At 39.5% G+C, this 27996-nt stretch overlaps 1 long non-coding RNA gene across 1 annotated transcript in view; it reads right to left on the bottom strand.

The window, feature by feature from the left end:
• Window positions 1–11203: 11203 nt before the first annotated feature.
• Window positions 11204–27996, bottom strand: part of LOC120532180 — a 53511-nt gene continuing 36718 nt past the window's right edge. The window contains exons 2-3 of the long non-coding RNA XR_005634239.1: window positions 13192–13287; window positions 11204–11407 (exon numbers count right to left, since the gene is read on the bottom strand). This is a non-coding gene — a long non-coding RNA (uncharacterized LOC120532180). The remainder of the gene's footprint in view (window positions 11408–13191; window positions 13288–27996) is intronic.

Here is a 27996-nt window from a genome sequence, read left to right as displayed (position 1 = left end):
TCATCACTACTATAGTCTATCTAGTATTTAAGTCAGAATTATGAAATGAGAGAAACCCTTATGAAACAACAAGAAGAATGCCCTTTTGGAAACAATTAATTTCAAGCTAATTTTATTCATTTTCATAATCTAATCCTAATTTAATTTGATTTAAATCTCTCAGAAATACTGTTTTTAGATATAGGGATGGAAAGACTAATATTTGTCTAACATAGTTACAATGATTATATATTTGGTTTATGCTTTTATACAAAGAGACTTACAAGATAAGGATATGTTACAATTGTTTACAAATATTATTTACATTAGCAGCTCTAGTAGATTAAAAGACTTGCTCAGTGTCACACAATGTCAAACTATTACACTTCATATGAAAAAATGAACTCTTCAAACAAAAAATGGAAATGGATTACATTGTCAAAAAATAAAATACCTTGAGTAAGAGTTTTAATTTGGCTCATGTTTCTAGTTAAAAATTCCCCTGTCTACAGATTTAAATCTAGCAGCTTTTTTTACTTTGAAGTATTAAATCAGCTTCTTCATACTAATACTGTAATTTGTAGTTCATGTTTCTTATGGGCGGCATGGTTGGTGCAGTGGGTAGCGCTACTGCCTCACTGTTAGGAGACCCAGGTTTGCTTCCTGGGTCCTCCCTGCATGGAGTTTGCATGTTCTCCCCGTGTCTTGGTAGGTTTCCTCTGGGAACTCTGTTTTCCTCCCACAGTCCAAAGACATGCAGGTTAGGTGCATTGGCGATCCTAAATTGTCCCTAGTACTTGGTGTGTGGGTGTGTGTGTGTGTGCACGCCTTGTGCTGGGCTGGTGCCCTGCCCGGGGTTTGTTTCCTGCCTTGCACCCTGTGTTGGCTGGGATTGGCTCCAGCAGACCCCCAAGACCCTGTAGTTAGGATATAGTGGGCTGAATAATGGATGGATGGATAATTAGAATCAGATGTCTTAAACTAATAAACAATATGCAGTTAATTTCAGTATATTTGATAAAGCCGCATCAGGGATGTGGAGCTAAAAAAGAAAGGGAAACTACACTTGAACAAAAGCAGTGCTTTGACATTGGGTGCAGCCAGTTTACAAAACCGAGCAGAGAACTTGTATATGCCAAGCATTTAGCTGGCGTGAAAATGTGAGTGACTTTATGCCAAGTTTAGATTTTATACATCACAATTTGAGCGTGGAAACAGGACATTGCAACATTTTTCTGCGTACGCAACCTTTATACATGAGGCCTCAGTGGGTGGCGAAGTGTGCTGATCCTTTTTTTTTCTTTCCACTACAGACAAGTTGCAGGAGATTCTGTATATAAAAACTCTCATGGAGTTTGCATGTTCTCCCTGTGTCTGGGTGGGTTTCCTCTGACAGTCCAAAGACTTGCAGGTTAGGTGCATTGGCGATCCTAAATTGTCCCTAGTGCTTGGTGTGTGTGTGTGTGCGTGATCTGCGGTGGGCTGGGGCCCTGTACGGGGGGTTTGTTTCCTGCCTTGTGCCCTGTGCTGGCTGGGATTGGCTCAAGCAGACCCCCGTGACCCTGTAGTTAGGATATAGCGGGGTGGATAATGGATGGATGGAATTTTCTTATAACAATATGCCTTGATTAAATTAACTTATGGCAAAGAAAATTATGTTAGAAAATCTACATGCACTTTTTGTGGCATTACACATGTATTTTTTGAGCATGTCCTTGCCAAATAAATAACATTCGACGTTTTGAAGAAATCATTTTATGACACGATTTACCTTTATTTATTTACTTACTTCCTAAAGTCACAAGTAGTGTGCAGAGGGCATGCTCAAAAATGTGTGTAATGCCACGAAAAGTGCCTGCTGACACTTTAGTATGCAAGCAATGGTATGTGCATTCTTGCTCCGATGTAGAAGGGAGCTGAGTTTACCTCTGTTATACCACGTCTATGTGAAAACAGCAGTGTCAGATGCGGGGGTGGGGTGTGTTTGGGCTCGTGAACGCAGCTGAGATAATAAAACTGACTAAAAAAAAAACCAAACCAAAGCTAACCTTTACAAGTATCATAAATTACACCGGCTGTTACAGACTGAAATCAAATGTATGTTTTTATTTTAAAATAGTAAGACTAAGAGCAGTTTACTTCTCAAAACAGAGTGGTGCAGGATCAAACTCGCGACTTTTTGATTCCCAGTCAGCAACTGATTCTATTGCGCCACGGAGGCAGTCATAATAAACAGCTGTCAATGTCGCATGTTAAGGCGGCTTTTTGTTTCTGCAGTTATATTTTTGAATAAAAGCGCAATTGTTGTGTTAGATTTGTACCTTTTGTGAAAGTATTTCTTGGATACTTCAGGCTTCATACATTATATAGTTTATGCCTACATTTTGTCATCTACTAGTAAAATATAAAAAACGTTTCTGCTTTAACAATGTGTTTACACAGATTACTGTAGAAACGGAACAGACATGAAATGCTTGTGTTCCAAACAGCGATCTATTATTTCCACTCTAAAACTCCACTTCACTCCCTGAAAATCAATCAAGGCATGAGCTGGGGGAAGTTTGTGCATGTTCTAAGTCTGTGGGGGGATGGAACAGCCAGCTGCTTGCAGCCTGATTTTTATCAGCACATTTAGATGACAAAAGACGCTGGTGGAGTGCTGTGAACGATTTTAAGAAGCGATTTAAGGTGGGTGCGATTTACGAGTTTTTTCGTAGGTTCTGGTAATTCTAGTGTTAATTGGACCACTGGTTAATCGGACCAGCCGCTTATTCGGACCGAATCCTAAAGAACTGAAACAGATCATATTACATAAGCCTAATATTGTTCGCTTATTTGGACCAAAATTCGGTTTAATCAGACCAAAGAACGTGACAGAAAATAAGAAAAAGAAGCTACAAGTCGCCCACGGAAAGCGGCCAATGTCAGCGACATTGTGAGGATCCCTGGGCTTCCCAGGAGAATTTATGCTTTTATCAAAGGTCAGTAAGTCGGAAAATTTGTACCAAGTGCAAACCAGTGGGGGTGAACATACCTGCCATTTCTTTCCTAAAACGGACCGCCCAGTAGCCGGCGACATGAAGTCGAGCATAAACAGAATGTGTCAGATCACACTAGACAAGTTTTTCAAACGTTGACTGGAATTTGGTAAAGTAACCTTTTTTATTGTCCTTCGCACACTGAGTATCGTGTAGATTGTTTCGTAGAATTTGTAAATTCCTTTTTCAATAAACAAAGTTGTAAGCAACCATACATGTACATGTACGTAGTTCTTCTATGTACGTTCGCCATACACGTGTGCAGCACAATAAAAGTCATAATGGCATTTTAAGATGTTACTTATAGCACATCCTGTCTTTGTTGCACATGTATAGGGCATGTTCATGTAATCGGACCAGCCGGTTATTAGGACCAAAATGATCACGTCCCAATGTGGTCCAATTAACAGGAATCGACTGTATTTTGAAATCAGTCCTAAAGTACACAGGGATGTGTTTTGGACTAATTAAACTGGAATTTTTTGATAATCCTAATAGGTGTGCTTTGCAGTAATCTAGATGGCTAAAGAGAAGAGCATGTATTAACTATTCAGCATCTTGCAGTAATATAAAAAGTCTAACTTGTGCAATGTTTTTTATGTGAAAGAATTTCATCTTTGAATTTTATTCATGTGCAATTTTGAAGCTTAGCTCTGAATTGGAAAATTACACCTACATTCTTTATTTCTGTCCTCATTTGTATAGCCTGATGTCCTAGTTTAATTCTAAGGTACTTGTTTTTTTTGAAGAGTGACAATAATTGACATTGTTAAGTTTAAGGAAATTATTACTTATCCAGTCAATGATGTGTTGTAAGAAGGTTTAAAGCCTCAGGGGTCATATCGGAGCTATCAGGAAACAAATCTGTGTATTGCTTGTATAGCTGTGATAATTCACTTTATGGTTTAAAGTGACCTGGCCTAATAGAAGCATGTAGATTGAAACTAAGAGGACCAAAATAGATATCTATGGTACCCCATGCATAATATTGTAGGTATTTGACATATAATCCCCACCACTGACAAAGAATTTCTTCCAATGATATACCCACTGCCTACGTCAGTCAATAAAAATGCTGTGCTCAATAGTATCAAGTGCTGCACTCAGGTATAACAAAACACAAACTGATATGTTATTTGAATCAGCAATAAGACAAAAAACTACTTTAACCAATTCAGTTTCTGTGCTACGATTTGGTCTGAAATCTGACCAACACTTATCTAGAATAGAATTTTTATTCAAATTGCCATTTAATTTTTGAAAAACTACTTTTTTTGGAATTTTACTTAAAAAAGGTCGGGGTGAGAGGGGTCTAAAATCGTCCAAAACAGAAACAAGAATTTTTTTTTTTGAGTAATGGCTTAACTACAACAGATTTTAGAGAATCAAAAAACATGTCTGTATTAACTTATCAATTAAGTATATTGAATAAACAGTCGATCAGCAAATTAGATGTTTTTACAAAAGCCCGTAGGGACTTGAATAATGGTACATGTGGATGGTGTTAACTGAGTAATTATCAGTTAAGCTTATTTTAGTAAAGTAATTTACAATAAGTGACTGAGTTCATTATGTTGTGTTTCAGTTGGGTATGTGCTTCATGTCTGTGGTACACACCATCTTATATTATATACTTTCTCTGAAAAGAATATTGAAAAAGCCTCAGATTTAGCCACTGATGGCTTAAGCATGCATTTAACAGAGTCGATTGCAAAAGACGGTCAATGGTTGTAAAGAAGATTCTCAAATTTCCTGCACCATAATTTATAATTTTAGAGAAATAGGAACATCTCTCAGGCTGAACTAAGATATTATATTTGTAAATGTGAGACTTCAATATTTCATAGGGGGTTGTTAATGTAGTTATTTATGCTCAGCCATATGGCATTCTCTCTTTTCCAAACTGCCTCTGACTTCTAGGGTATTACAGCTGTGATCTATTGTTAACAAGATAATCAACATAAATTAAAGTGAAACTTTACTGTTTACTAAATTCATTAAAAAAAGTAACTAACGTGCATCTATTTATTGCATTAGTATCCGCAAATGAAAACACATAAATATATGCACAAAGCAGATACACTTATGTTCAACTGTGCATTAGATAAATAGTCTATGAATTACTAAATTAATAACCTGGATGTTGAAATAGGTGATACTGAATTTTACCAACTTTGCCTAAAATGATTTTCTCTCTTGGTTTTCTTGATAATATTCTGCTTTTGGCGAGCATTGGAGCTCTACCACTGTAATACATCATATTCTTTGAAACTGTTTTCTTTTTACAACACATGAGTTAGCCTTTTTACAATTCCATTATTTGTATTGTGTTCTAAAATACTGTAAAGAGCTTTTTAACTACTGAATCAGAGAAACGTCATGTTGAAATTGTAAGTCCTATCTACAACAGGTTGCCCCTGGACTATTACCTGGGGCCTCATGTATAACGGCGTGCGTAGAACTCGCACTATAACATGGCGTAAGCACAAAAGCCGAAATGTGTTTACGCACAGAAAAATCCAGATGCAGGAATCTGTGCGTACTCCAACTTCCACGTTCTTCCGCTGCATAAATCCCGACCAGTGTGAAAACTAACGTTCGTGCATGCGCATTATGTAACGCCCCAAATCCTCCCAGAATTACGCCTATTTGAATATGCAAATCAATATAAATCGCCCTTAAGCGCAGCCTTCTGTGAAAAGACAATGGAAAAAGCACGGGGGAAAATATAAGAATTTCAGAGAATACCAAGTGGAGGCAAATGAAAAACATACTATTTGTTCAAATAAACCGTGCTATAATCAACAAAAGGAAGTTGATCGAGTGACATAGCGTGCTGGAGAAACTTGAAAGCTCACGTTCACAAAATCGCACAGTGCCGGAAATAAAAAAGAAGTCACATATCAAAGCGACAGTATTTGCAGGATTTGTTGTGTTGAAGTGACATTTGGCATCTGGCAAGCGTTGTAAGCACACAACCGATTTCATTGATAAAATCACACCCAGTTTTTGAGAGTTTAAACATTCATAAACATCAAAGTGTCCACTACTGAAATCGTCACCTGTGAATCTAAGATGTTTAAGAGGCATTGGCGGTTGTCGAAAGGCGTAAACTATTTGGCCATTTCGGTACACTTGAAAGCGACAACCGAACAATTCAGCGGCAGCCATCAACTCAAATGCAGAACCATAGGTGAAGGGCTTAAGCATTTCACTCTTCTAGTGCTCCTGTGTAGTATAATTATCTACTGTACCATCATCAGTCCACACCTTGAACCTGTCCCAGTCATTCAATACATATCAGACAGAATCTTCTTCCAGATATCAAGAGTGAGCCTGATATGGCCGTGCAATATGTAACAAAGAGAATGGAAAAGGCAGGTGCCATCTCTGGGCATGGAAACCACTCAGTAAGTGACAGTTCTTTGATCGATGGTGATCATCTCGATAGACATGGTAATGTTGGTTGGAATGATAAAGGAAATGGGTACCTGAGCAATGTAAAGTAAGTGTAAAATACCTAAACAATAACTATAATTGTAATAAACAAACAATAAAACAGCAGAGAAGCCGTGGATTAAACAAATTAGGGCTGTAGTTATCAGTAGGGAGACGTGAATCCCGGCGAAGCAAGGAAGGGAATGTAGAGACCGGAGCGACGAACGGCCTTATATAGGCAGGCAGCCAGCCAACAACGTGGGAGGCGTTGGGATGGGGGACACAACGCCACCTCACGCGGTGACCAAGGTGCAGGCTATTGACGTATATATGTACGTAAGTAGGATTCAGTTAGTGTTGGGAACCCGTGTACCAAATTTCTTGAAGATGGGCCCATAACAGAGTAACAAAGACTGTTGAAAAGTTCAATATAGCGGCCGACAGTGGCATCATACCACCGAAATAAGTACGTACATTGGTTTTGGTTAGTGCAGGGAAGCTGCCTACCAAATTTCGAGAAGATGGGGCCATAAATAAGAAAGTTCAACATGGCGGACGTTGTTGACCGTTATGACCATTACGCATAGAATTTCGAAATGAAACCTGCTTAACTTTTGTAAGTAAGCTGTAAGGAATGAGCCTGCCAAATTTCAGCCTTCTACCTACATGGGAAGTTGGAGAATTAGTGATGTTGGAAAGTTCAATATGGCGGCTGACAGTGGCGTCATACTAACGAAATAAGTACGGACATCGGTTTCCGTTAAAAGTTCAATATGGCGGCCGACAGTGGCATCATACCACCGAAATAAGTACCAAATTTCAGCCTTCTACCTACACGGGAATTTGGAGAATTAGTGACGTTGGAAAGTTTAATATGGTGGCTGACAGTGGCGTCATACCACCGAAATAAGTATGTACATTGGTTTCGGTTAGCGCAGGGAAGCCGCCTACCAAATTTCGTGAAGATGGGGCCATGAATAAGAAAGTTCAATATGGCGGACGTTGTTGACCGTTATGACCGTTACGCGTAGAATTTCAAAATGAAACCTGCTTAACTTTTGTAAGTAAGCTGTAAGGAATGGGCCTGCCAAATTTCAGCCTTCTACCTACACAGGAAGTTGGAGAATTAGTGACGTATGGAAAATTCAATATGGCGGCCGACAGTGGCGTCATACCACCGAAATAAGTAAGTACGTCGGTTTCGGTTAGCGCAGGGAAGACACCTACCAAATTTCGTGAAAATGGGGCCATAAATAAGAAAGTTCAACATGGCGGATGTTGTCGAACGTTATCGACCGTTATGACCGTTACGCGTAGAATTTCGAAATGAAACCTGCTTAACTTTTGTAAGTAAGCTGTAAGGAATAAGCCTGCCAAATTTCAGCTTTCTACCTACATGGGAAGTTGGAGAATTAGTGATGAGTCAGTGAGTGAGTGAGTGAGTGAGTGAGGGCTTTGCCTTTTATTATTATAGATATATTGGCGTAGCTGCCACTGCAGTCAGTGCTTTTCTTTCCCCAAGTAACCGATCGCCATACAATCAGCTCTGTAATAGACGTTAAGCCATCTGTAAGCTTAGCGCCGATTCTTCAAAGCGTTTAAAGAACATTGAAATATCTTCGTAGTACATGTTTAATTATTCTATCCTTAACGACACTCCCAGTGAAGAATATAGATTATTTAAATGAAGTTAAAGTTTTATCTGTATAATTTAACAAACATATTTTGCTGCATTTGTAGTGCAAGTTTACAGTGGGGTGATTGTGGGGTGATTGTACTTATAAGTACAAAAAGTTCTACAAGGAGCACTTGATTGACTGCATTTAAAGTTCTTGGGATTAAACTGTTTCTGAACCGCGAGGTCTGTACAGGAAAGGCTTTAAAACGTTTTGTCGTGGCTGACACAGCATGTCCTTGAAGCTGTATACTCATAATTCTCTTTCCGATCAACTGGTGCTGTGATTCACACTCAGATACAGTGATATAAATACTCTGCGTGGTGCAGTGAGAGTAATATGGAAAAAGATGATCCACTGTGGCAACTCCTAACGGGAGGAGCTGAAAGAAGAAGAAGACAAATAAGAAGAAGAGGATGGTGCAGTGAGAGTAACAACGCTAAAGCAGTTATGGTATTTGGAATACTATGGCTGTTCCCTGGACCATTATATTGTTACGAGTTAATTACAATCAGATGCACTACACTAATAAACAATATGCGGTTAGTTTCAGTGTATTTATAAAGCCGAGTCATGAAAATAATGAGTAATCACACAGGAACAGTAGCATTGCTTTGACGCTGGGTGCCGCCAGTCTGCAAAACCGAGTGGAGAACTTGCGTACAACAAGGTATGAGGTACCGTGGAAAAGTGCGTGGCTTTACGCCAAGTGTAGGTTTTATACATCGCGATTTGAACGTGGAAAAGTTCTTACGGAACATTTCTGTGCGTACGCACCGTTTATACATGAGGCCCCTGGAAATTATTAAGTGGACTGCATCTGTATGCAGCACAACAAGGACTGCATTTGTAATTTTATCAGTAACAGACTGGCTAACTTCACAAATGTGTTTATATAAAATCTCCTTGTTAACCTATAGAAGAGACACCTTGACACACTACACTGGCAATTCTGTCCTCAATACTGTCATCTTGTTCTTTGACTTTCCTATTTATGCTATGCTGCCCATTTTATTCAGTTTCTCTCCTTCATTCTTTTTGCAGGCCCCATACCCTTTCAGCCTTGATTTCTAAATTCTGTCTAATAGTCCTTACTTTCACCTGTTTGTTTTTTTCATTATGCTTTTTGTCTGCATTTGCTCTTAAGCACTTCATCACTGTAAGCTCCAGTTTTCATATCTACTGTTTCTTCAAAGCCCATGTCTCCTTTATTCAGTCTGCTCTGTTGAATTAAACAAAGCACATAGGGGCTCCATCAGATGGTGTAAATAAATAGCAGCCATGTTTGAATTTTATATATAATGATTGCTCAACACTCTTCAATTTGCTTCAACAAATGGCATTAGCTGTAACCACCATGACCTTTGTTTTTTCTTTACTCATGCACATTCTATGGGCCTGTAACACTTCCTTCCATTTCCACACCTTTATTTCTAAATGCTCCTCAGAGTTTGATTGTTCAGCAATGTTATCTGCATACAGTACCTTCGCTCCTTTGTGTCTTGACCATTCTGCTAATGTAATCCATAATAGTAATGAATAACAGAGGGCTCAAAGCTGAACTTTGGTGTAAACCAACTTTCACTTTGAAATGGTAAGGTGTCCTGAAGAGTTTATTTTTTTTTTTGCTTTTGGTTCACTGTATAATTCCATTACTATTCTGGTCACTCCTCAGGTACCTTGTGCCATTTCATCTCTGGCACAGGCAACTCTCTTGCTATCTTGTCATAACACCATCTCCAAATCCACAAATACCCATCTGCTACCCTGCTTGAACTCTCTGCTTCTTTCAGTCAGCTGCCTAGTAGCAAACATCCAGTCTGTTGTGCTCTTCCCTCTTCCTAAGTACCAATTATTTCTCTTCTGTTTTTTGCTACACAATTCTCTTTATACTTTCGTCTACAATTCTTTACAGAATCGTCATGCTGTCTTCCAGTAGTTTACCACCATGCCCTCTCAATTGCAATATTCATCCTCAAAGTGACCCGACATTTGCGCGATAGGCATATGTGTGCCAACAAAATAGCCCCCATTAAAACGCGGCGTCAAAATCGCGCCGACAAAATCACGAAAGTTTCATTAATTATGAATTACTAGTATAAAGTATATATAATAATGTTTATTTTAGAAGTCAATATTATGAGACACGGCACGCAGATAGTCCTTAAGATCACGCCCTGCATATGTAGGAAGAATTGCAGCAAAACGTCTTGATAGTTGAGCGTATTTAGACTTGCTGGCTGCCTGACTGCTGGTAATTCCGCTTTGTATACGATGCGTTATGCCAACCCTCGACTGAGTTATTTGATCGCGGCATGCCATCAGCAGTTATAACAGTTATAACCTAGCACATAATGTGTACATAATGCGCACGTAAGTATCCCACTCTCTTGGCCTCTCTCGCGATTTTGTCGGCGCGCATTTGTCGAAAACCAGTTAGTGGTGAACCCATCCTCAATGCTAGGTAGTATAAGTAGATTCTCATCCATGATGCAATACTATCAGGGAAGTATTTGATCAATCCCAGTTTAATTCTGCAGCAAGACCGTGGCCCCAAACAGATGGTCAATATCCTAAAGAACTATCTTTAGCAAAAAAAGATTAATGAGTTCTGCAACACATGGTATGGCCTCCACAGAGTGTGGGGTTTATTTTCAACAAAGCGCAATTAGCAAGTAAGTCTTGCTTAAATTGAGACACCAGGTGAACTTTTTCTGTGCTCCTGTCCCCATATACTAGGAAGAGCTTATAAAGAATAAGCCAAAATAATGAATAGAAAGAATGCCCCTTGTCATTTTTGATATAAGCCATGACAGTATTTCTACATAATTTACAAATTAATAAAGATTAATTAGAATCAAATGTAGATCTCAATAATTAAAAGGAATTCAACTTTTTATTATTTGTATAATAGATCATATTGTGTTGTTGTTTTTTTTACTGATAGTATGTTAAAAGTACAAAATGTTTTGTAATTAAGGATATACCAGTAAAATGGTAAAATGCCCGACCCCGTATACCTGAAAAAACTGGCAGAAAAAATAAACATGTCTTTACAGACTGGAGTCCAAAACAACAGCTAACAGGTTGAAAAGCTGTTCTATAAATATGGCTGTACGGAAGAAGAGGTGGAGTAAGGGAGACTTGAACAGGAACTGAAGTGGAAGAAGAGTGGTTTTGGGTATTGAATATGATATCATCAAAGAGTGCCGGAGATGATGTCAACAGGGGCTGGACTTGTGGTGATGTCATTGGGAAGCAGGTTCTTCGGCTGGTCTGCAGAGGGACAAAAGGAGAATGGATCAGGTGACAGCACTAACCCCTGGTCCATCTGAGAAATAGCACTACTGTAGCCTGTAAACCGTCTCCTATGCACATGTATGTGACACACTCTATAAAATTTGTCAAATCTGGTCTGGTGACGATGATTTCCATATAGATGTTTGTGGTTGCATTTAATTCAGAAAACGTGAAGTGTGATAAGTGAACCTCTGTAAAATACATGGATAAATATCCATTATGTAGGCTTCATAAATGTCATAGGCGCAAGAGATTGCATTTGTGTTCAGTTAGTGGTAGTGGTAAGCTAATTAGAGGCAGAATATGTAAAATACAAATCATGCATCAGATCAATGCACAAGTCAGTCTTTTTTAAATTACACTGGCCAGTCTTATTGTCCCATTAGACATTCTGAGGAGGACAAGCTCCATCAGGATTGACATTGGGGCATCACACCTGTGGCAAAAGTTTCAGCTTTCTTTTCAGTTGCTAAATGTGCACTATACATTTCCATATACTAAATGTACTGTTCTTGTAATTCTGAAGTAAGTTTTATCTACTCTATATATATAAAATCCTAAAAGCCATAAAAAAATCATAAAAGCCTAAAAGTGCAACGATTTTATGTCACTTTTTTTATCACACTTTAAATCTGGCTTATTTTAAAACATATATATGTTTGGTGTCATTCTTTTCAGAATTTATCAAATTTTAATGTGATGTTGGTAGATTTTCAGATTCTTATTCTGTTTTTAAATTATAAACTAAAAAATATCAAGAACTTACATCCCGCGAGACGAGACTTTGTGGCAAAAGATTTAACTACGCCCGGGGCCTGAAATAACAGACAATGGGCAATTCAAAGGAAACTTTTTTTTATTTTTTGAGTAATGTTTGGTAATGCGTAATGGTGATGGTTTTTTGTTTTTTTTATCAAATTTGACTATACCCCCAAATATTTTGCAGTATCAAAAGTGGCCCTTAATATGCAGTTCATTGTCTTCCTGCTTAATGCTGTACACTTGTATTTATTTTAAAACTTGATTTTTACTTCAGTAGCTTTTTATCTTGTAACTATCTGTTGAATATTTTTTAAACTATATTGATTTTTTTTTCTTCTGAGAACCTTTTAAACTATTGGCTGAAACATTAAACTAAGTTTTGTATCAGTATTTGGGCACTTCAGAAGTTATAAAAGTGATTTCTTCTGATTTACTGTTAATAATAATCAGTCCATCCATGAAATCAGTTTTTATTTGATACTATGCATGGTAATAGGACCCTGAAGCATACAGTGACATATTCCATAACACAGTCATTTGGTTGGCCTGCAAAAAAGGATCCCTGTGGTGTTTCTAAAATAGATTTAATTTTTTGAGCATACACCAAAGTTGCCATTAAAGCAAAAATATAAAAGCAGTGGCATAAAAGAAAATAATAATTTAATTTTGTTTCAAAGTGAACTGCTCCTATAAAAGTATTATATGGCATTAACAGGCAAGCATGATAGGTTTAGACTGTTTAAACTGTTTCTACTGCTGTTCTGATCAATGAATCATAAATATGGATTATTCAAGTTATAGCCATAGAAGTAGAGATTTAATTAGACAAACATGATAAGTTTAAAACCTTATGGTTAGAAATGTAGAAGGAAATACACACAGTAAGGGACAATCTATCTATCTATTGTAAAAGAAGAGAATTACCACAAAATAAATTGAAGTAAATAGGCCTTTTCACAAAGACAAACGCAACAAGCAAGTCAAAACAAAGAACTAACTGAAAATGGCAGAACATCTGGTTATATGGAGCCCAGGCAGGAAGAGGCCAGTCCAGAAAGTGATATCAGTGATGAGGCAGGCATCAATCTTCTGTTCTGCAGAGGGAAGAAATGAGATGGCATGAGAAAAAAGTGCCAGCACCTGGTTTGGCAGGTAGTTATCATCATCAGAGCCCATAAATTATCTCCCAAATGCACATGTGTAACTATCTATCTATCTATCTATCTATCTATCTATCTATCTATCTATCTATCTATCTATCTATCTATCTATCTATCTATCTATCTATCAGTAATCCAATGCTTTTCAAGTTCAGTCCTGGGGGATCAACATGATTAATGGTTTTTATTAGATAGACAGAATTTTATTTGTCCCAAGAGGGAAATCCTGTAGTTTAAAGAAGCTTAGTAAACAAATAAGTAAGTACATAAATAAATATTTTAACAAATAGATACACACAAGCATCACTAAAAAAGAAAACTTCTGACTTGGCTAAGGATAAAAGAGCAGTCATAATCAAAAGAAGACCTTATAAAGGTGTGTTGCTGTTGGTATAAAGGAGCCTCAGCAGGGTTTCTTAACACACAATTACTGAATAATTCATTGGATGAAAGTAGTCAATATTAATGTGTCTCAGACAGGATGTGCAACACAGATTATCCGTTTTCCAGGGCACCAAAGTTCCTTCTACCTGGATATTTCTGTGATTACATTTTGTTCCAAGCAGTTTCACAATCAGTATGTCATTTAGGTGATATACTTGTTTGCTTATCTAGCCTACAAATATTTCTTAGTAATTTATAAATGTTTGTATTTAAATACGCATTTTTTTGCTGTTTTGCTTATTAAATAACTCTTTTCTGTTAATTGGTATCTGAATGCTGAAGATTAGCAATGAGCAGTCCAAATACAATTACAAACAAGCATTTAATGCCACAGGGGAGAAATTACTACAAATGAGGGGACTAGTGAATGTGGCACTGATGTAACTACTTCCATTTAGCATTCATTGTCAGCTTTTAAATATAATTAAGAAATAAAACCAAATATAAGACAAATAAAAAGACAATGGCTAAGGAAACATAAGCATTTCAGATTTTTTTAAAGTAAGGAAATAATAAAGGGCATCTCACTAAACAATCAGATCAATCAACTGTAAGAATGATTCACTAATTGTGGTTGGCATAAAACCACAAATCTATAAGAGTCCTTAGGACTGAACTTGAAAACTACTGTTCTAATCTGATTATCCAAATCAGGGTCAAACAGGCCAGAACTTATGTTATAGTAGTGGGTACAAACCATGAATCAACCCTGTATAGAACTGCAGTCCATCATACTTCATCTTACAAGCCCAGAACACTATACAATACATAATTCCAAATATCATATAGTTTAACTATAACAAAATTACATAAAAATGACAAACATAAACCTGAACAAAAAACACATGCAAACAGTCCTTCTTAATTTAATTTGGGTTGTGGTGAGGATAGTCTGTTTTTGCTTTACTGTGTATAATTTTGGATGGGGTGTTGGTTCATCACAGGGCACACACCTACAATCATTCATACTGGGATAATTAACAATTTCCAATTAATAAAAACAATAACTTTACAATGAGGGAGGAACGCCCATGCAGGAGGAATAGGCAAAGTCCAGTGGATTCATATTGAAGACACTGAATTTGTGAGACAGTAGTGTTATTCAATACTCTGCTGTGCTGCTCATATACAGAAATTTATAATCATATGTCTACTATTTTTGTTTAGCAAATAAAAATCTATATAGGCAGATAAAGGAGGGCATTACAGAGTAGAGTAGGACCTAAAAAGCCATAATTATAACAAAATTTAATGAACAGTACTATTGCTGTGGAGCTGCAGATCAGTGGCATATGGTTAATGTCTCTAAGATAATTATGTCAAGGCATTTAAAGGTTTAAAAATGGAGATGGTGAACAATTCAATATAGGTCCAAGTCTGTCTGGTAACAGCAGGAAAACCAAAACATTATGTCTTCTGGTACCATTTATGGGGGACTGTTGTTGTGGAATAGATTCGGTAAATAAAGAAGAGTCTTGAGCCATTGTTATATATGAACACGTATAGCCTTTATTTGTACCAACTGGTAGAATTCCACATGCTCTTGTTAATGCTCCATGGCAGAATGAAGAAATCTAAGAGAAAGATTTCTTTAATAAGTTAGGTTCACTTACATATAATGGATTTAAATATTATGTAAAGTCCCAAAATAGTTAATCATTAAAAGTCATGGGTGATACCTTGTTAAAATAAAAATACTTTCTTTATATAAATTTTTATCAGAGAACATAATACAAAGTTAAAACTTATGTATGACTAGGGGGTTTTGGCCTCTGCTCACTTCACTCGCTGAGTGGATGAGTAAGTAAACCAATAAGTGGAATCAGTGCTGCAAGGATTCAGGAAACTTGGTGCAAATTCCTTATTGTCTATGCGGTGTTTACATATTCGCTGGTTACTTTGGTTTTCCCCTCACAACCCATAGATGTAGGTATTTATTTACTTTGTGATCCAAAATTTATGTGGTGTGGGTGTGTGTTTGTGCATGGCTGAGCCCTTCAATTGGCAGGCACCATATAGGACTGCTTCCGCCTTACAATCTACACAGCCAGAATAGACTGTTCACCTATGCCCTGAATTGGATCATGTGGATCTGAAATTCATTGGTTAATATGAAGCATTGAGATATTGGTAATATGCTGACTTTTTATTTTTAACCCACCACATATGTAATTTAACTGCACTCAGGGCTGTGAGCTCTGCCATTTAAAATCATAGTTATGTTTTGCCATTTTCAGTCTCTTAATAATGTACAGTGCATTTTTCCATTGCAACCAACATATTGCTAAAGTCTAATTGCTAATGGAGTCTAATGTGTCTGCATGTGAACTCTAATCAATGTTATTCAAACCTTTTACTTTGTAAATGCTTGTCATCCTTTGGTGGATAAAACATTTACTGGAAATAAAGATGATATCAGACCTTTCTAGATATGAGTAACTCAGCCTTTGTTGACAATATCATACAAGTATGCATTATAAAATAACTATATTGTGCATCTGCATTTTGATGATGTCTCTCTGGAAACCAACTTAATCTTTGTTTATAATTATCATCCTAGATAGATTTTAATGTCAGGGTTATAACCTATATGTAAACTTATTACAAAAGTACTCTGAGCCTCTAAAGAGTGACATACAAAAATAACATGAATTTTCCAGAGTGCATTTCTTTCCTCCAGGTATAATACTAAGATGTTGCCATAATCTGTTGAAGCTTGTTGGTATAATCACAGTGGCTATGAAATTTTATACAAGACAAGGTTTCAAAATTAGAATCACAAAGTTACAACTGATGAAATAAGCAAAAAGCTAACATTTGCAGAAGTAATGGGGAAGTGGCAACTAAGGGGTGTTCAGACCAGAAACATTGGCAAAGAATCCTGGAATTACCAGAATTTAGAGTTATTTTTAATTCAGGTTACAGATATGCTTATAGATATAATGTAAACGAACAATAGATACAGAGCATTTAGAGGCCTTTGTACACGTCTTTAACTGTGATTTTTATGGTAGGACAGCTTCTCAGTTTTCCCAACTTCCTGTTTTTTCTCTTTATTGATCTCACTATCCTTTAAAGAGAAAGGTTTCCAATATAGCATTCAGGCTACCTGTGTACTCTCCTGCAGCAGAGTTTCACAAGTTTTAGCTGGAATTTATTTACTGCCACCTTGTAGTCTTTAAGGTTTCATTATCTTCCTGTCATTTATCCAGGTTAATGTCCTTTGATGATTTTTTTCCAATCACAGTGATAAACAATATTGCAACAAAACCATGAGAACCTATCCACACTGGTGTGTAGAGAGACTCTGAATCTGCCACAGTGTTTTCTCATTCTCTTTGTCAGGTCTTTTCTCAGTCTTTTGAAATCTGAAGGGCATCTCTGCCATTGACAACCCTTCATAATGAAAAGTTAATACGAGAAGAATATTATTAAATGACTAGTATCTTTTAAAATTACTATCAGAAAAGCCAGCTGGCTATGGGCAAACACAAATTTAAAAAAGTTAAAGTGACAGTATGGCAGTACTTTAACAAAAATATAGGGATTTCCTGAAATGTCCATCTAGTTTACAAGTGAGATTCAAATGAAATGAACAAAGCAAAACAAGAGCATTAATGCCATTGGCCAAACTTTAAGAAATTACATGTTAGGGTTGAGTTTCCATTCCTCCCTTGGCCCATCTCTTTGGGGTACAGTTTGCTCGTGGCCCTCCTCTTTCTTTCTGATACTATGAAACATTAATCTCACATCAGTCACATGATGAGTGGTACAAAGATAGAGAATGAGTGAGCTGATCGGGAGATGTTCTAGAAATGTGTACTCTTTGCCTTTGCAAAGGGTTCCTTTAGAAACACCATCACCAGCACACTTTCAGTTATCTTGCCCCTGCTGTCATGTGCCTTCATGCTCCTAATGCATGATTGACAATACTAAGCATCAGACAGTTTGTGGCCAGGGGAATAAAAATTGAGTTTTGGATAAGTCTGTTCCAAAGTGGGTGGCTCTGGCTCTAAATGACCCTCCTGCTAGTCCTTATGCAGTAGGATCAAAAAGCAGAATTAACTGAACTTTAGGGCCTTAAATTACTTGCTTGTGGCATAGATGGGACTTCTCCAAAAGTTTAGGTAGTATGGCTTAAGGGCTATTTTAAAGGCTTGAGTGAATAGAATTTCTGCATAGGGTTTTCTTTCTATTATATTAAAAAAGTTTTCCGTCGTGACCACGTTATTCAGACTTGACCTCTCCTTCCACTCCACTTGCCAAACCATTACTCCTACAGTACACATCCTCTCTCCGCAACACCCCGTCACACTTTCAGTACTAACTCACTCTTCAAGGCAGAAAAACAAATTATCTATTGAAGAACGCTGAATTTTAAATCAAGAAAAAAATGTCAAGAGCTGATAATGAACATCGAAAAAAAGAAAATGAACAAAAAAGAGTTGCATTTAATATAAGTCAAGAACAAAGAGAATCATCCAATAAATGAAAAAGAGAAAAATATCCCGAACAATATGTAAACACAAAAATACAAAAAGCAACGTTTATTGAATGTAATTCCTCCTCTAACGGAGGAGTGCCCCGATTCCCTTAGAGCGGCTCAGCCACGACATAGCAGGCTCCCAGTACCTGCCCCCAGGGGTTGGTGAGGGAAGCGAGCAGTGGGTGGAGCCCCCAAGTAAATAAAAAAATATGCAATTTTGCAGACTACATTGTCTATCTTAGCATGTGTATATACTGACTTTATTTGTTCTGTAATTAAGAAATAAATACTGATTCAAGGCAGCACGGTGGCGCAGGGGTAGCGTTGCTGCCTCGCAGTTAGTAGACCCGGGTTTGCTTCCCGGGTCCTCCCTGCATGGAGTTTGCATGTTCTCCCCGCGTCTGCATGGGTTTCCTCTGGGTACTCTGGTTTCCTCCCGCAGTCCAAAGACATGCAGGTTAGGTGCATTGGCGATTCTAAATTGTCCCTAGTGTGTGCTTGGTGTGTGTGTGTGTGTGTGCGCCCTGCCCAGGGTTTGTTTCCTGCCTTGTGCCCTGTGTTGGCTGGGTTTGGCTCCAGCAGATCTCCGTGACCCTGTAGTTAGGATATAGTGGGTTGGATAATGGATAGATGGATACTGATTCAAATCACTGCTAAAAATAAAAATATAATGATTATTATATCTGCACCACATGAATTAGTGATTACCAAGATAATGCAGAATAGTTTTATTTAAAAAAAATAGGGCTGATTAAAGCCCATTGCAGCAATCCTTGTGTGATTTGGGGCTATACAAAAATAAATTGTATTGTACAGTATTATATTGTAAAGAACACCCCAAATTAGGAAGGATTATGCGAAACATGGGAACCAGTTTGTTGTGTGAAATTTGTTTGAAATGTTCCCCTAAGTGTCATGTCATTCATCTTGCAAGACATACACCCTTCATGATCAAGTGGATAGAAAGTTCAAGGAGAGTAAAAATAATGCCTCACCTTAAGACTTCTTGCCTCACAATGTCTGTTTTGGCCTCTAGTTCTCATAGATAGATAGATAGATAGATAGATACTTTATTAATCCCAAGGGGAAATTCACATAATCCAGCAGCAGTATACTGATACAAAGAAACAATATTAAATTAAATAGTAATAAAAATGAAAAGAATTAAATTAAAATTAATGTTCGCATTTACTCCCCCGGGTGGAATTGAAGAGTCATAGTGTGGGGGAGGAACGATCTCCTCAGTCTGTCAGTGGAGCAGGACAGTGACAAAAGTCTGTCACTGAAGCTACTCCTCTGCCTGGAGATGACACTGTTAAGTGGATGCAGTGGATTATTCATGATTGACAGGAGTTTGCTTAGTGCCCGTCGCTCTGCCACAGATGTTAAACTGTCCAACTTTAATCCTACAATGGAGCCTGCCTTCTTAACAAGTTTGTCCAGGCGTGAGGCGTCTTTCATCTTTATGCTGCCACCCCAGCACACCACCGCGTAGAAGAGGGCACTCGACACAACCGTCTGGTAGAACATCTGCAGCATCTTACTGCAGATGTTGAAGGATGCCAACCTTCTCAGAAAGTATAGTCTGAGGCTGTACAAGGAGCGAGGAGTGACAGACTGGCTTTATTAACCCAACATCAGGTCACAAGTTTATTATTCTTATCGGGATTCACTGGGTATGAGCGTGTCAGGATATAAAAAAAAAGCTGCTATATCCGTGTTTAGATGATGGGATCACCTGTTCTCTCGCCACCCCACACCTCTAACACCTTTTCTTTTTACTTTTTTTTTTCTTTTCTTAACCTTTATCACTCTTTCCTTTCCTTCTTTTACCTGCTTCTGGAACTTTACATCCGCATGACACAATCACACAACTTTCCTACACTGCGTCAGCACACACACAACGTGCACATACAAACACTAGATTATAATTATTACATTTTATCATACAACCACAAACACTTTTGGTTCTGTCTGATTATTATTATTATTATTATTATTGTCTGATTATTATCAGCTTTAGTATTATTATCAGAATTATTATTATTATTATCAGCATTAGTATTATCATCAGCATTATTATTATTATTATTATTATTAGCATTATTATGCATATATTTTTTATTTACTTATTTATTGCTTTATTTTTATTTATATATATATATATATATTTTTTTTCTTTTTTCTTCAGATTAAATTATACATTTATTTACTTAACTAACTCACATGAAGGCACCATACATTAGCTAATCACACACACAACTATGGGTACACTAAGGTTTGTCAGTTGGAATGTTCATGGAACTGGCTCTAGAGAGAAGAGATTAAAGATTTTTGATCAGCTTAAAAGACTGCAGGCAGATGTTGTCTTATTACAAGAGACTCATAGGTCTGCCACAGTTGCAGATGAACTTAAAACATCTGAGTTTCCCAGACTGTTCTCTGCCGCCTATAACTCTAGACAAAGAGGTGTAGCTATTTTAATACACAAAAATACAAATTTCAAAGTATTGGACACAGTCTCAGATCCAGATGGTAGATTTATAATACTAAAACTATCTATACAAAATCAAAGCTTATGTATTGTTAGCATATACTGTCCAAACATAGATGACCCGCATTCTTTCATAATTTTTTCTCTGTACTCTCCGAACACTTGGACTGTCCACTTATACTTGCGGGAGATTTTAATTTTTGGATGGATCATTCTTCAGACAGGCTCAGTACAGCTGGGACTCAGCGCAGTTGGCATTCCACTAATATAGTCAAACAGTATATGAGTGATTATGGGCTTTGTGATGCATGGCGATCTTTTTATCCCAGCCGTAGAGAGTATACTTTTTTCTCACATGTTCATCACTCTCACTCACGTTTGGACTATTTTCTAGTCAGCAGCTCATTATTGGCTGACATTTCAGACACTGAGATACACCCTATAGTTGTCAGCGATCATGCTCCAGTTTCTTTAACTCTGTTAAATAAGAAAACAATCCCATCAGGTAAAACTGAAGGTTTAATACGTCACTGCTTAAAGATGAAGGTTTTGTGGAATATTATAAAAAAGAGTGGGCTTTATATTTAGAACACAATGACATTCCTGGAACATCAGCATCTGTTCTCTGGGAGGCAGGGAAAGCAGTGATGAGAGGTAAAATAATTTCCTTCTCATCACATAAGAAAAAAATAGAAAACAAACGTATTCAGGAATTAGAAGAAATCATTAAGTCTCTAGAGGCATCCCCAGAAGAAGAATTACAAAACAAATTGCGTAAAAGTAAACTAGAACTTAAAGGAATTATTGACAAAAACACAATTTTAGCACAAAGACTACGAATAGAAAACTTTGAACACGGTAATAAATCAGGCAAGTTTTAGCCAACCAGTTAAAAATAAACAAAGAGAAAACTGCCATATCTGCTGTTAAAGACTCAACTGGGAATATAGTATATGACCCTGAAAGAATAAACAACACTTTCAGAGATTTTTACAAAACCTTGTACTCACCACAGATTAACCCATCAGATAATGAGATCAATGAGTTTCTAGACAGGATAATACTTCCTAAATTATCAGATAGCCAAGCTACAGTCCTGGACTCGCCATTAACATCAGATGAGCTTCAGGAAGCTCTTAACTCCATGCCTAATAGGAAGGCTCCAGGTCCAGATGGGTTTCCAGCAGAGTTCTACAAAGAATTCTGGATCATTCTGGCCAACATTCTTCAGAATGATGTGTGAAATAGAAGAAAATGGTAGACTACAGCCAAACATGAATTCAGCCAACATTAGTCTCCTGTTAAAACCAGGCAAAGATCCTATATTTCCTACCAGCTATCGCCCAATTTCTCTTATTAATGTTGACCTGAAAATAATTTGTAAAGCCCTTGCAAAAAGATTAGAGAAGGTAACCCCTTTCATAATACATCCAGACCAAACTGGTTTCATTAAGGGGAGACATTCATCCACAAATTCACGTAGATTACTCAACTTAATAGACTTTTCTTATAGCAGAAACATGGAAACCAGTATATTATCTCTCGATGCAGAAAAGGCTTTTGATAGAGTTAACTGGAAGTTCTTATTTGCAACTTTACATAAATTTGGTTTTGGAAACTTCTTCATAAACTGGTTAAAAATTTTATACAGTTCACCAACAGCATGCGTCAGGACAAATGACCAAACATCAGATAGCTTCTGTCTTCAGAGGGGGACCAGGCAGGGATGCCCTCTCTCCCCCTCGCTATTTGCTATCTTTATTGAACCACTAGCAGCAGCAATCAGGCAAACTACAGTTATTAAAGGCATAAAGTGTAAGAACATAGAACATAAAATCAGTCTTTATGCAGATGACGTGTTACTTTATCTTCAGAATTCTCAATCCTCTCTCTCCCAGGCAATTGAACTAATAAACTCCTTTTCAAGAGTTTCAGATTATTCAATAAACTGGTTAAAATCCACAGTTCTTCCAATTAATTTCTCTTTTGTCAATTCCCTTAATACACAATTGGAATCAGGGAATATTACATACCTGGGCATTCATGTGTCTCCCAGGCTGGCAGATCTAACTAAACTAAACTACATCCCACTATTAAAGAAAGTGGAAGATGATCTTGCTAGATGGAAATCCTTACCGATATCACTTATGGGGAGGGTTGCCACAATTAAAATGATGGTTTTACCAAGAATCAATTACTTATTTTCTATGATCCCAAACAAGCCATCATCTGATTGGTTTAGATCCCTGGACTCCTCCATCACTAAATTCCTTTGGAAGGATAAACCTCCACGAATTAGCTTAAAAACACTACAGAAGACCAAAGATAGAGGAGGGTTGGATCTACCCAACTTCTATCATTATTTCTTAACCAACAGGCTCCAATATATACCAAGATGGTTGCAACATAACCCGCTGGATGAGTCCTGGTTAGATGTAGAACAGACACTTTGCAATACTATAGAGCTTTCGGACCTACCGTTTATTAGCTCAAAAATAAGAAAGCATGAAAGCTTTAAAAGTATTAATATCAGTACCTCACTGACAGCATGGTGGGAATATCTAAAAATGACGGAGTCTTCACTAATTCCATGCAGACACACCCATCTGGAATAATCCTGACATATTGCAAAACAATAAAATGATGAACCTCCCATACTGGAAAAGTAAAGGAATTCTATACATGGAACACATAGTTGAAGGATTGGATTTCATTCCATTTAACAGAATAGTCTCCCAATTTGGGATAGACAAGAATAGATTTTAGAATATCTCCAAATTAAATCAGTAGTTAAAGAAAAATTTAAGCTTAAAGTAGAATTACAAACACCATCAAGGGTATTAGACTTCTGTAATCTCAAACACCCCAAATTACTGTCTAAAGTATATAAAACATTGACCAAAATAGATGATACAATAGCAATTCCTATAGGCAAATGGGAGGAGGATCTATTAGTTAGCTTTGATCAGACTTTCTGGTCCCAAACCTGTTTAAAAACTTTTAAAACGATCAGAAACCCCAATTTACAACTAATTCAATACAAAATTCTACACAGAGTACACTATACAGGTCATCGGATGTTCAGGATGGGATTTGTGCCATCTGACACCTGCACACACTGCACAGACAACATTCCTGACAGTTATATCCACGCACTGTGGTCATGTCCACCTGTTCAGGGATTCTGGTATAGAGTATGTGAAGACCTGTCAAAGTGTCTGAAATGTGATATCCCAACTTCCCCTCATTTTGCTTGCTGGGGAACCTAGAGGATGTCCCGATTGAAACAAATTTGGTTCACGTGGTTCTCACTGCCATATGCATCGCTAAGAAAACTATCCTCATAAACTGGAAAAACAAAGATAATCTTTGCATTAACCAGTATAGAAATCTTTTATTGGATCATATTACACTTGAGACAGCCTCTGCCTCCACTTCAAATCAATCTCTCTGGGCTCCTTTGATCGGTTCCATCACATAGCGATGATGGAGGGTCATTGATATGGTCCTGCGGGATGCTGTGGTTGATGTGGTGGAGAGTCTGAGCTTGGAGTATCTGGAGGATCCCTGGGGTGGGTTCACTAGGGGGGTCTTGGGCTGGGGGCTGCTGCCCGACTCTAGTGGTGCTTGGGTTACCTCGGGGTGGGCTTCTGGTGGTTGTGTGTAGGGCCTTAGGGGGTCTTGGCGGTGGCTGCGGTCGCTGCCTAGTGGCTGCAATGCCCCTGGGTTGGTCTGGGTGTGGGCCTGGTGGCTTAGGGTTTGGGGCGGCCGTCCCGGATGGGGATATGGGTGGGGCCTTGGGGATTGGGTCCTGGCATGTACGCTGCGGGAAGAGGGCGGAACGTGCGGCAGTTCCACCATGGGGAGGGATGTCCGGGAGGGAGGATCCAGCTTTATCCTGGGTGTCTTATGTCTTACTTAATCTGAATGTTGAGTAAATGTGGGGATGGGAGTAAATATTCTGCTGGGGTGGTGTGGGTTGGTGGCCTCAGACTCCGTGGGGCTCTGTGATGCTGCTGCTTCGGGCCATGGCTAGATAGGCTGGGGCCTCCGTGCCCCGGGTGGATTTTGGGAGCGGAGGTGCCTATTGGGGCCAGTAGGGGAGCTGGCTCCCTGGAGGGCTCAGGCCCCTCAGCCGTTCCTCCCCATCCTCAGACATTTCCCTCCTCCTGCTCCTTCACATCATCACACAAACATGCACATAGGGCCTTGGGGTGTGGGTAAGTCAGGGGTGCGGTATGGATCCCATTTCCAGTCCTGTGGCAGCCTACACCCCAATTTTATTTGCACATTAAACACTTCCACAAAAACATTCCACACAAATGCACACTTAGGGCCTTGGGAGTGGGCACACTCAACGGCATCCGGTGGGGAAATTTCAGCCTCACTCCGAGTGCGGTGTCCACTTCCAATTTTAAACTGCACCTAGTCACGGAGAGTTTTGGGGGAGGTGGGGCTGTGTGTTGGCATCAGCTGGTGTAGGCCACATGGTGCCGGCACTGCCCGCCCCCAACCACAAAATGCACCTTATCAGCACACACCAACACTACATTAGAGCAGGCGGAGGGAGACTAGAGGTCTTATTACACCTCTGTTCTCAGTTAGCTGCCGGGGCTGGAGGCTAGGAGTGGGAGCTGGCCGTCTGCCTGTGGTCTGGAGTGGTGGGTTGCTTTGCTCTACGTTGGATGGGGTGCCTGCTCACTATTACCCCTGCGGAACGGGCTAACTCTGACGTCCAGGAATGGCTGTACCTCAGGTACGGCAGCACCGGGACCAGAGTTAGGTAGGGTGTGTGGGGAGTGTGAATGGGTGTCTGGCGTACATCCTTGTAAGTCTTGGGTTGTATGTGTATGTGAGAGCATGAGGGAGGGAGTGTATGACTGTGTTTGTGTGTGACTGTATATGTCAGGTGGGGTTTTGGACTCCTCCCCTCTCCTGGGACATCTGGCAATACTACAACATCTTTGCCTACCCTCCCCTGCCTTAAGCATCTGTCTGGTCGCTCCCGGTGGCTGCCTGGTGGGATCTGGTTCCCTGGGCTCTGTTGGATCCTCGGCGGGTGGGTCGCCCTGGGTCCCGGGCTGCTGGGTTCCGGGCCCGGCCGACTCGGGAGAGCGGCTGCGGGCGGCCTGAGGGCTTGCCGTTGATATCTCCCGGGACTCTGCCGGCTGCTGGTTGTGGCACCCCAGGGTGATCCTCTGCCTCTCGGTGGGGGTTGGGGCTTCTCTGGTGACGGCCTCCCTGGGGTCTCCGCTCTGGGGTGACCTCTGGATCTCTGGGCTTGGAACTCCCTCCATCTTCCGCACGTTTTGGGGGCAGGTCTGTGGCCCTTCACACTCACTATTGGATGCTCTATAGAGAAACCTTACACATACAAGCGTGCGTACGCACACAGGTGCTCACATGGTGATTTCATAAGTATGACTTGGACATCTTCAGCACAAGATCTAAGGTTGTGGTGGCCCTAAATGCCTCAGTAATAATTACTGTATGATTGTCAGCAAACATTTTTACTTTTATATATCTTCATGTAGCTGATGCAGCAATGTTTTTGTCTTGTGTTTTTTTTTTCCCCCTCTCTTTCTGCAGGTCTAGAAGCGGATTCTGGTTCATTTATTGTTTATTCTATACGAAACCCCCCCCTCCCCCTTTACCTCCATCTCTTCCTTCTCTCTCTTCTTTTTCTTTCACTTTTGTCTCCGTGTCCGGTTCGAATCTTAAAAACATCTAAAAATATTTTTAATAAAGTTTTTGTATCAGGCGTGACTTCATCAGAAGCTGTAACGCTCCACCTGAGAGATAAACTGTAAGGCTAGTCGCCAGCATTCAGACATCAATTCTGATTGCTTCACAGCCGAACAGGACTCTTACATAGAGCATCAGTATTGGCAGTCCAGTCCAATTTGTCATCCAGCTGCACTCCCAGATATTTAAAGGTCTGCACCCTCTGCACACAGTCACCTCTGATGATCACAGGGTCCATGAGGGGCCTAGGCCTCCTAAAATCCACCACCAGCTCCTTGGTCTTGCTGGTGTTAAGGTGTAAGTGGTTTGAGTCGCACCATTTAACAAAGTCTTTGATTAACTTTCTGTACTCCACACAATAGCAGTGTCATCAGTGAACGTTTGCAAGTGGCAGGACTCCGAGTCATATTGGAAGTCTGATGTATATAGATTGAACAGGACCGGAGAAAGTACAGTCCCCTGCGGCGCCCCTGTATTGCTGCACACAATGTCAGACCTGCAGTTCCCAAGACGCACATATTGAGGTCTGTCTGTAAGATAGTCCACAATCCATACCACAAGGTGTGAATCTACTCCCATCTCAGTCAGCTTATCCGTAAGGAGCAGAGGTTGGATGGTGTTGAAGGCGCTAGAGAAGTCCAAAAACATAATTCTTACAGCATCACTGCCTCTGTCCAGGTGGGAGAGGGATCGATGAAGCATATAGATGATGGCATCCTCCGCTCCCACCTTCTCCTGGTATGCGAACTGCAGAGGGTCGAGGGCGTGACGGACCTGTGGCCTCAGGTGGTGAAGCAGCAGCCGCTCCATGGTCTTCATCAGATGTGACGTCAGAGCAACAGGCCGGAAGTCATTCAGCTCACTAGGACGTGATACCTTTGGGACAGGAGTGATACAAGATGTTTTCCAAAGCCTTGGGACTCTCCCCTGTTCCAGGCTCAGGTTGAAGATGCGCTGTAGAGGACTCCCCAGTTCCAATGCACAGGCCTTCAGCAATCGTGGCGATACACCTACTGGTCCCGCTGCTTTGCTGGCACAAAGTCTTTTCAGCTCTCTGCTCACCTGGGCTGCTATAATTGTGGGTGGGGATGTCTCACCTATGCTGGTATCAGCAGAAGGATGGTTGGAGGATGCAGTACTCCGAGGTGAGAGTGGGTTACTGTGATCAAACCTATTAAAGAAGTTGTTCATTTGGTTTGCTCTCTCCACGTCTCTCTCGATGGCGGCACCCCGCTTGGAGCTGCAGCCAGTGATAATCTTCATCCCATCCCACACTTCCTTCATGCTGTTGTTCTGCAACTTCTGCTCCAGCTTTCTCCTGTACTGCTCTTTCGCCGCCCTGAGCTGGACTCGGAATTCCTTCTGCACGCACTTCAGCTCATGCTTATCACCACCTTTAAAAGCCCTTTTCTTCTGGTTCAAAAGGCCCTTGATGTCACTTGTAATCCATGGCTTGTTGTTAGCATAGCAGCAT

The sequence above is a fragment of the Polypterus senegalus genome, chromosome 7 (genome assembly GCF_016835505.1).
Source record: "Polypterus senegalus isolate Bchr_013 chromosome 7, ASM1683550v1, whole genome shotgun sequence".
Classification (NCBI taxonomy): domain Eukaryota; kingdom Metazoa; phylum Chordata; class Cladistia; order Polypteriformes; family Polypteridae; genus Polypterus; species Polypterus senegalus.
Note: the sequence above shows the minus strand (reverse complement) of the source record. Positions and strands in the feature narration are given on the sequence as shown.